Consider the following 10,303-nt stretch of genomic DNA (forward strand, 5'->3'; position numbering starts at 1 on the left):
TTGATTTATTGTGTTGAAAGGATACAAATAATTTAGAATAAAAAACCGGACGTTAATCTTACAGGTTTTGGCCCAAAGTGGGCCAAACGGACCTAAAACACTAACGGGTTGGACCGGGTCCAAATTGGGCCCAAGGTCTAACATATATACTCATTAAATGAGCTTTGAGCTCATTTTCCAGCCCAAACGGAGAGAGAGGCGCGGTTTGAGAGAAGAGAGGAGAAGAGGTGATGTTACTATTCACATCCACCTTCCAAGAGCCATAACTTGAGCTACGGAACACTGATTGATGAGCCGTTTGCAGCCACTCAAAGCTATCGTCGAGCTCTTCAATTATAACTAAGAAAATCTGGTAAAAACTCGAAGCTTACATCCCAGTTTTCGACCCTAACTTTCTGTGTTTTTGGGATTTGGTTTTTGAGTAAGTTTTGTGGTTTTGCTTGTTTAGGTGACCTCTAGTAGTGGGTAATTGTCGGACTTTGCTCCAATCACTGTTGGATAAGGTAAGGAACCTCTATATCCTTGTGGTTTAGTATAGTGTGAGCTTTAGTCGTTGATGCATGGTTATGTTGTATGTATGAAGCTTGTTTTTGGAGTTGGTTGTGGCTTTTGGCTTGGCTTTGGTGGTTTGGAGCTTGAGGGAAGCTTGTTGGAGCCAAGCTTTTGGTGTTTGCGCATATTGGGAATCGGCCAAGGTATGGTTTCAGTTTTCTTTATGTAATATGTAATGTTTCTGGACACTTAGGCTAGTTGACCCTAAGATAGGATTGAATGATATTGGCGTATGAATAATTATATGTGAAGTGATGTTAATTGTTGGTTGTATTAGATTATTCTGGTGGTTGATGATTGTTGGGTATTATTGGTGTTGATGAGTATTGATGGTAATTAGTTATATTGATGAATAATGGGGATTATGAGAATTTAAGATAATAAGTTAATGTAAAATGTTTGTGATGGTTTGGAATGAAGGATATTGATGATTATGATGTGTGATGATATAGGTTGATGATGATTTTGGATTTTGAATCTTGTGGTTGATATTATGTTAAGGTTGGTGGATTATTGATGGTGTGTAAGGTTGGTGTTGGGTGACTTTTATGATAATGATGGGTGGTAAGTGATAGATCTATGTATAAGAAATTATTAATGTGTAATATTGTTGTGTAATATTTGAGAGCTTAATGATTTGATTGATGAATTGGGTATGGAAATAATGAAAATGTGAATTTTAGATTGTGGAATGAATTGGAGGATATGTGAATGTGATATAGGTACATTAGGATTGTTTTGAATATGGAATAAGTAATTTTGGATGAGAGTTGGTTAAAATTGAGGTTTTGAGACTTTGGTAAAAACGGATTTTTGGTGAACTTTTATGGATCATAACTTGAGCCTCAGTTTCCAAAATTTGTTAAAAATTGCTTTAAATTAAAGTTCATGGAAAAATCTTTAAATTGATATAAAGTTTGCAAAATTTGGATTTTTGTAGGGGGAGTTATGATCATTAAATGTTGGTATCAAAATCTGAATTCTGTACGTGCTGCAGAGTTTGTGATTTTTGATTTGTGTGCGTACGCACAGCCTTGTGCGCACGCACACCCCTATGAGTTTTTGAACCTGTGCACACGCACACATAGGGGAAGGCTTACTGATGGGAGCGCTAGCACGCCCTGTGCGCACACATAACCAACGAAGTTTTGCAAGCTGTGCGCACTCACAGCCCTGTGCGCACGCACACCCCTGTGCGTATGCACATGCCCTGTTTTCCAACTAAACTTTGTTTTTAACTCTTTAACCTTCCTAACAAGCTTGTGAACTTCTGTGACACCTATTTAAGACTTTTTGGCTTATTTTGGATGTTAACCATAGAGAAGGTCTTGGGTGGAATTAGTTGGGTATTACCTTGAAAAGTTAGAGAACGGAGGTTTAGGTTTCTGGTGTATTGGGGATGAGTTTGGTTGAGAGAGAAGGAAGAGTAGTGAATTTGGTGATTACTGACAATGAATTGAGAAACTGATACATTAACGAGTTCAGAATGGAATTAAAAACTGACGATGGTTATTATGAGCTTGATGGATGTTGGATGTGGATAGTGTGCCAGGCACTATATCCTTGGAATGTTGAGAAATGATAATTGAAAGTAAATTGAGATGAGAAATGGTGATGACTAGTGATGCTTTGAGGTCGTTGGACTTGTTGGATATGGAAAGTGTGCCAGGCACTATATCCTTGGAATGTTGAGAATTGATAATTAAAAGTGATCTTTGAGAATGAGATTGTGATTATGATATGCATTGTTCTCCGTCGTAGGTGCTGTGGCAGTCTCCCGCCTACGTTCGGATCTGAGGCTTGAAACTGGGCTTCTCACTCATATTTATTGCTCAAGAGGACGATGGTAGGGCACTCTCCCTCGGAACGTTTCCCCTCTGAAAGGAGAAGGTGGTAGGGCACTCATCCCTCGGAATCATTTCTCCTAAGCATGGATTTCTCTCTGGTTGCAAGGTGGTAGGGCACTAACCCACGAAATCATGCGACATCTAGAGGAAGGTGGTAGGGCACTCTCCCTCAGAATGTTTCCCTCTGAAATGAGAAGGTGGTAGGGCACTTATCCCTCGAAATTGTTCCTCCAGAGTATGCGCAACAGAGAGACTAATCCGGGAGTTGTCGTCCAGATTTTCTATCGAGTTTGGCACAATAACCGACATGTGATATCATAGCCAATAGGACAGACATTCATCTTATGCATCTTCTATATGCCTGCTTGCTTTCATTACTTGAGTTTGCCTAATTGTATAAAATGCCTACTTGCTTCTTGAATTACTTGTTATATATGAATACTATCTGTGTTTTACTTGCTTGCATTATCTGTGATTATTTGGTGCTGAGGAGGTTAGGTAGGTGGTGGCGATGGGATCGCACAGAGGTTAGGTTGGTGAAGGCTGTGGGATACATCGGTGTGATTAGTATTAGTTAGAAATCCCCTAAGTTTAGATAACCCTGGTTATGGTTTAAGTTCTTTATTTATTTATTTTATTCTAAGCATGAATATCCGTATGCGATGTGAAGTTCTAGGATTGCCTTCGCCATCCCGGAGCCTTACATCTTACATTATTGGCCACTGTTACCATATTGAGAACCTCCGGTTCTCATTCCATACTTTGTTGTTATTTTTCAGATGCAGGTCGTAATTCACCTCGGTGAAATTGCAGATATGGTGGCAGAGTGGAGTATGATTTCCTCTTGGTTTATTTCTGTTTTAATTTGTTGTAGTACTTTCTCTCACCCTTTTTGTTTTAGTCTTCATGGCCTTAGAGGCTTACTTGAGAGATAAGTTGTATAAGCTGTTTTAATTCCAAAAACTCTGTATATTTTTTTATTTGTAACTAGTCGACTTAAACTCCGCAAGATGCTACTAGTTCCCTATGATTGTTATACTCTTATATCTATATATGTTCTATTCTCTTGCATATATATCTTGTATCTTATGAGTTAGCTTCGTGTGAAAGTTTCGCGCTATGGTAATTCTATTTTTGAGCTAAATTCTTCATCGAGCTTCTAGAATACATTATTTCCTTCTATATAAATATATGTAAGCCTTAGAATTGTCGTAACCTTTGATTAACCTTTGATTTACGGATAGAGGTAAGGCTTAGGGTAATTAGGGTTTTACATTTAGTGGTATCAGAGCGGTTCGTCTTCGTGAGCCTGATGGATGGATTGATTGTGCTTCGTTGCACTCTCTAGGTCATTTTTCTTTCATGCTATTTAGGTTATCTGCTTGGTATGCATAGCATGCTTGTTTGTGAGTGCCTTTGGGGATAATCGAAGCACTGAAGTTGAGATATTGAGACTGATCACCTTGATATCGATTGTTTGGTGTGAAAAAAAACCCGAATAGCAGCTCACAGATGAGGTCAATCACGTTAACAGAGAGATAGTGAGAATGATTAACCTAGCCTATGCATTACGAGCTCAGCATGTTCCGAAAAAGTCTGTTTGTGGATTATGCAGAATATCAGTTGATTGGTGAGGCTCAACACTGGTGGTAGGAGAAGTACCGACGGATACTTTTGCGGTTTTTAATTATAATTTTCAATTTCTAATTGGTATGGTTTTGAGTTATGTTGAAAAAGTTTTAATGCTTAGAATAATTTTGAAAAATTTGTTTGAAACTGTTGGTTTAAATGATTTGGTTTTAAAAGTAAGTCAGAATTTTTGATTTAATGATATGAATTGGAAGGAAAGTGAAATCTATGGTTTTGCTAAATTGTGAATTTGGTTTCAAGCTTAACTTAACAAAAGGGACTCACGTTGCAAGGTTTTGATTTAAGAATAAATAATTTTTTAGCCTTTTTAAAAAAAGTTTTGACGTTGAAAGGATTTAGATTGAACTTGTTTCGGAAACTTTGCAAAATGTTACAAAAATTGGTATTTCTTGATTACGATAATCAGAGTGACACAGCGGAAGGCGAGAGGGAACATCGACACAGTAGAACGCTTTGATGGGGATATGTCGCGTGATTCAAATTTTTTAGGGCGAAAATTTTATTAGGAGGGGAGAATGTAAGAACCGGCATAACCGTTTTAATAAAATAATAATTTTTAAGTTCCCGAAGTAGATTCAAATTTAGAAGTTTTAATTTGAAAATAGAAAGGTGAAATTTGATTTCGATGAATTTTTCTGAGTTGGAAAATGTATCCTTTTCGAAAAGTTTTTGTAAAAATGCGTATTGGCGCTTAAGCTGACAGTACCACCTCTAGTCTGTCCAGTATCGTGTATTTTGGAAAATAAGATTTTGAAAATTGATTTATTATTTTGAAAGGATAAAAATAATTTAGAATAAAAAACCGGATGCTAATCTTACAGGTTTTGGCCCAAAGTAGGCCAAACGAACCTAAAACGCTAACGGGTTGGACCGGACCCAAATCGGGCCTAAGGCCCAACATATATATACTCATTAAATGAGCTTTGAGCTCATTTTCCAGCCCAGAGGGTGAGAGAGGCGCGGTTTGAGAGAAGAGAGGAGAAGAGGTGATGTTACTATTCACATCCACCTTCCGGGAACCATAACTTGAGTTACGGAACTCCGATTGACGAGCCGTTTGTGGCCACGTGAAGCTCTCTTTAAGCTCTTCAATTATATCTAAGAAAATCTAGTAAGACCTCGAAGCTCACATCCCAGTTTCCTGCCCTAACTTTCTGCATTTTTTGGGTTTGGTTTTTGAGTAAGTTTTGTGGTTTTGCTTGTTTAGGTGACCTCTAGTAATGGGTAATTGTCAGGCTTTGCCCTAATCACCGTTGGATAAGGTAAGGAACCTCTATATCCTTATGGTTTAGTGTAGTGTGAGCTTTAGTCGTTGATGCATGGTTATGTTGTATGTATGGAGCTTGTTTTTGGAGTTGGTTGTGGCTTTTGGCTTGGCTTTGGTGGTTTGGAGCTTGAGGGAAGCTTGTTGGAGCCAAGCTTTTGATGTTTGTGCATATTGGGAATTGGCCAAGGTATGATTTCGGTTTTCTTTATGTAATATGTAATGTTTCTGGACACTTAGGCTAGTTGACCTAAGATAGGATTGAATGATATTGGTGTATGAATAATTATATGTAAAGTGATGTTAATTGTTGGTTGTATTGGATTATTGTGGTTGATGATGATTGTTGGAAATTATTGGTGTTGATGAGTATTGATGATGAATAGTTATATTGATGAATAATGAGGAGAATTTAAGGTAATAGGTTAATGTAAAATGTTTGTGATGGTTTGGAATGAAGGATATTGATGATTATGATGTGTGATGATATAGGTTGATGATGATTTTGGATTTTGAATCTTATGGTTGATGTTGTGTTAAGGTTGGTGGATTATTGATGGTGTGTAAGGTTGGTGTTGGGTGACTTTTATGATAATGATGGGTAGTAAGTGATGGATCTATGTATAAGAAATTATTGATGCGTAATGTTGTTGTGTAATATTTGAGAGTTTAATGATTTGATTGATGAATTGGGTATGGAAATGATAAAAATATGAATTTTAGATTGTGGAATGAATTGGAGGATATGTTAATGTGATATAGGTACATTATGATTGTTTTGAATATGGAATAAGTAATTTTGGATGAGAGTTGGTTAAAATTGAGGTTTTGAGACTTTGGTAAAAACGGATTTTTGGTGAACTTTGACGGATCATAACTTGAGCCTCAATTTTGAAAATTTGTTAAAAATTGCTTTAAATTAAAGTTCATGGAAAAATCTTTAAATTGATATAAAGTTTGCAAATTTGGATTTTTGTAGAGGGAGTTATGATCATTCAAAGTTTGGTGTCAAAATCTGAATTATGTGCGTGCTGCAAAATTTGTGATTTCTTGTTTGTGTGCGCACGCACAGCCTTGTGCGCATGCACACCTGATAAACTACTATTTTATGGTTTATCTTGTGTTTAATTGAGTGGTTTCACCAAGTCTTCACCCACTTATTCATACTAATTGCATGATTTTACTTTTTCCTTTCTAGTATTGTTTTATGGTTGAAAACTTGCTTTCCAAAGATCTTTTATTTATATATTTTAATTCTCGCTTATACCATTCGATGCCGTGATCCGTGTGTTAAGTGTTCTAGGCTTCATAGGGCAGGAATGGCTAAGAGAATGGAGAGGAAGCTTGCAAAAATGGAAGGAACACAAGAAACTAAGGAGATGACCAGCGAACACTGAGGCGCGCGCATGGCTCACACGAACGCGCGGAATGGAGAAAATCGCAGCGACGCGAACGCGTGCCTGACGCGTATGCGTGGATAGGAATCTGCACAAATGACGCGAACGCGTGAACGACGTGCTCGCGTGACAAGGAAAATCGCTGAATGACGCGAACGCATGGATGACGCGTACGTGTGACCTGCGCGATCTGCATAATTAACAAAAAATGCTGGGGGCGATTTTGGGCCGCGTTTTAACCCAATTTTTGGCCCAGAAACACAGAATAAAGCCAGGGAACATGCAGAGACTCAAAACGCATCAACACACATTAAGATACATTCACATTAGGATAGTTTTTAGGTTTTACATTCATAGTTAATTAGTTTTATGCTTTTGGATATTGAAGAAGTCATTCCCTCCGTTGAAGATATTATTCTAGTTTGTTTACTCTGTCCCTTACTCTTCCTTATCCTTATTTACTTTATTTAAGAGTTACAATTGGATTATTTTCATGAATTATTAGTGCAGAGAATTACTTTTCCTTTTAATTAATTTTAAATCCTTATTTTATTTAAATTCATCATGTCTTCTTATATTTTTATGAGCGTTTTATTCATGTCAATGGAGTAGATTCCATACTTGACATGGGGGTTGATTAAAAGGAGTACACTTGAGTTGGAAGGCTTACGTGTTGATTAATCTGTACATTGTTGGCTAGTTCTGTACTTACTAACGCTAGACCTTCCTAAGGGAGAGGACTAGGATTTGCGAATAAAGGTTAGCTTAATCACTTGACTTTCCTTTATTTAGTAAGGGTTAACTAAGTGAAAGCAACAACCTCTTTAATACTACACCTAAGAGATCCCAACAAGGATAGAAGTTCCAATTAATTCTTAGTTTGTTTTTATTGCCTCAATTTACAATTATTTGATTGCTCATTATTCAACTCTCAAAACTCTCGGAAAATTCCTAATTAATAAAATAGCATACTTTCTCGCAACTCGTTGGGAGACGACCTGGGATTTATACTCCTAGTATTTTTATTCTTAATTAATTGTTGTGACACCTTTTTAAATTGGTGAGGTGGATTTTAGCTGGTTAAGGGCTATACTTGCAACGCTGCTCTCTTATTTCAAAATCTCTTAATTGGCCTAACTTCTTCCACGCACCAGTTTTTGGCGTCGTTGCCAGGGAGTTGCAATTGTGTGCTAAATTATTAATTAGTGTACATATTTTTATTTTATTTGCATATTTTATTTTTATTTTACCATGAGCTATATATTTCCTTCATTGAATGACGCATTCATTGCCTGATCCGAGCTTAGCCGTGTTTGATCCTGAAATTGAAAGAACTATTTCACGTATTAGGCAAGCTCGACGTCGGTTAGCCTCTGAGGGTGGTGAAGTGATTGTTATTGATTCACTAGTCTCATCTGAGGGCAAATCTGAACCGCCATCTGAAAGCGAAACAAGCTCATTTACTACTGATTCAGTTGATTCACGTGCAGATAGAATGGCAGAACCCAGGAGGATTACTCTCCAGGAAGTTGGAGCCCCAGATTTTACAATGCAGCCGTATCAAGTGCATCATCCAACTCTGGCTGTAGATTTTAAACTGAAGACTGCACTAATCAACTTAATGCCCAATTTTCATGGCTTACCTGCTCAGGAGCCCATTAAGCACCTCAGGAATTTTCAGACAGCCTGTTCTACTGTTAGGCGTCAGGGTGCGAATGAAACTTCTATTCTATTAACAGCCTTCCCGTTTTCTCTTGAGGGTAAGGCAAGGGAGTGGTACTACTCCCAACTTGAAGCGACAGTTACCAACTGGGATACACTCAGGAGAGAATTTTTGGAGAAATACTTTCCAGCTGAAGTTACAGATAGATTGAGAAAAGAGATCTCATGTATTATTCAAGGAGAATCCGAAACTCTCTGTGAGTACTGGGAGCATTTTAAGAATCTTCTAGATGCATGCCCCATCACATGATTGACAAGCTAGTGTTAATCAGCTATTACTCAAGGCATGAAGCCTCGGGATAAAACTACACTAGATGGTGCTAGTAATGGTTCTCTGAAGAAGTACAAGACTGCAGATAAAGCATGGCAACTGATCAGCGACTTAGCTGAATCTGCTAGGAATCACAGGCACAGGAGCACCCATTCAAAAGCTGTTGTAGAAGTTTTCTCTAGGACTGAGACTACTGCTCTTACACAGAGTATATGTGAGATGACCAACCTACTGAAACAATTACAATTGAATTAACAACAACAAGCTCAGCCTTCCCCACCACAGCAAAGCCAATAATTACTACCCCAAAGAGTATGCGGAATCTGTGCTGACTATAGTCATTATACTGATGAATGCCCGTAGCTCCAACAAGAAGATAACACTGTGGCAGCTACTCATAACTTCTATGACCGCCCAAATCAAGGATACAATCAACAAGGCGGCAACTACAACCAAGGTGGGAAGTATAACCAAGGATGGCAGGACAACTCCAACCATGGCTGGAGGGAAAATTATAACAGAGGAGGCAGAGACAATCAAGGAAACCAGAGGTGGAATAATAACAACAGACAGCAGAATCAAAACCAACTCTACAGAGCTCCTCACTTAAGACAATCACAAGGACCCCAGCAAAACCAACAACAAGTACCACAAATCACTTATCCCACTTCCTCATCAAACGACGAGATGCTTCGTTCCCTTTGCACAAGGACAACAAGACATGCAGACTACACTAAACTCTACTCTAAATGGTCTGAATGCCACTTTACAAGCTCTCACCGCCCAGATAGATTCATTACCTACTTCTACAAACCAACCTTTAAACTCCAGTGGAATTCATTCTCAACCCTTACCTAACCCCAAGGGTGGCATCAATGCTATCACTTTGAGGTCCGGAACCACACTGCCAGAGAGGAACCATGAGGAGCCAAGCCCAATAGAACACGCCTCAGCTGAGGATGTGATAGAAGTAGAAGATGCTGAAATAGAAGATGCTGAAGAGGAAGTACAACACAAGGTTGAGAAAGAAGTAGCTCAACAAATGAATGACGCACTAAAGGATACTGAAGAAACAAGTGACGCCATTCCTATCCTATTTCCACACCTTGCAAGGAAGTCCAGAAAGCAGATGGAACTTGATCCCAAAATGGTAGAAATTTTCAAAAAGGTTGAGGTAACTGAACGAACTGGATTTCTGCCGGTAAAGAATTTTATAAGAATAATCGTGTTGTTAGTATAGTTTCTAAACCAGCGGAGAATCCTTCCGTACAAAAGTTTTGGTTGTCACTTAAGCACACCCAATAAAATTTATAACCGAAGTATTTAAACCTCGGGTCTTCTTCTCAAGGAATTGCAGGGAGGTATGATTTATTATTGGTTATGAAATTGTATATTTTTAGGTTTTTGAAATAAGGAGCAAGTAATTTAAATGGCAAGGAAAAATAAATTAATGATTATAAAGAAAACTCTTGGCAAGGTATGAGAACTGGAAATCCTATCCTAATTATCCTTATCAGGTGTGATGAGAATTGTTATTGCTCCCACTTAGTTAACCCTTACTAAATAAAGGAAAGTCAAGTGGACTAATTAATTTGATCCT

The 10,303-nt window shown here is 38.0% G+C and overlaps 1 non-coding gene across 1 annotated transcript; it reads right to left on the minus strand.

Moving 5' to 3' along the window:
- Window positions 1-8,577: 8,577 nt before the first annotated feature.
- LOC112738469 (small nucleolar RNA R71) lies at window positions 8,578-8,680 on the minus strand. Its single transcript, XR_003169429.1, has one exon. It is a non-coding gene; the product is annotated as a small nucleolar RNA R71 (small nucleolar RNA).
- Window positions 8,681-10,303: the final 1,623 nt, after the last annotated feature.

The sequence above is a fragment of the Arachis hypogaea genome, chromosome 13 (genome assembly GCF_003086295.3).
Source record: "Arachis hypogaea cultivar Tifrunner chromosome 13, arahy.Tifrunner.gnm2.J5K5, whole genome shotgun sequence".
NCBI classification, from domain to species: domain Eukaryota; kingdom Viridiplantae; phylum Streptophyta; class Magnoliopsida; order Fabales; family Fabaceae; genus Arachis; species Arachis hypogaea.